The sequence below is a fragment of the Halyomorpha halys genome, unplaced genomic scaffold (assembly GCF_000696795.3).
Source record: "Halyomorpha halys isolate HHAL.00 unplaced genomic scaffold, Hhal_1.1 Scaffold226.1, whole genome shotgun sequence".
Taxonomy (NCBI): Eukaryota; Metazoa; Arthropoda; class Insecta; order Hemiptera; family Pentatomidae; genus Halyomorpha; species Halyomorpha halys.
This window is the reverse complement of record NW_027115630.1, coordinates 1453108-1453730: the sequence shown is the minus strand read 5'-3', so window position 1 is coordinate 1453730 and position 623 is coordinate 1453108.

Here is a 623-nt window from a genome sequence, read left to right as displayed (position 1 = left end):
TCTAGAAATAAATAAAAATTGAAATTAAGTATTATTTTTCCTCAACAATGCGGATATATTATGTTTAGTTAACAAACTAATATAACGTAATAAATTTTCAATATAGTTTTTTATTATTTCAAGTAAGAAATACTGTAAATGAAAAACATAAGAATTTTAATCTTAAAGTTTCAATGGTATTCCCATTATTTCATTTAAATTCCTCATTCTTGTCTTTATGAATTTTAGTAATGGATTCATAGGACTTTTTTCTTTTAGAGGGTAGTTGGAGCTATCCTACTATTTCCTTAGATCCTGCTGGTATAGGATTCATTCTTATATGATAGTGGTTATTCTTTTAATGATTAATTTTTTAACTGTCTTTCTGTTATTTCCCCAATATTTGAATTTAAAAGTATATTCACAATTGAATATTTCAAAATTCTGCTATTGATTTTTAAATAATTATTGTTAAGATTGTACCCTATTATAATATAGTAAAAGACTGTGATTTATATGATGTTAGTGAAATCTAATTATTAAAACATCTTGAATAGAGGAATTGGAATCGGAAATCAAGTGACTCCATTCTCAAATACGCAGCATACCCTGGAGTATAGACAACCAGAATTGAAGCCTATCAG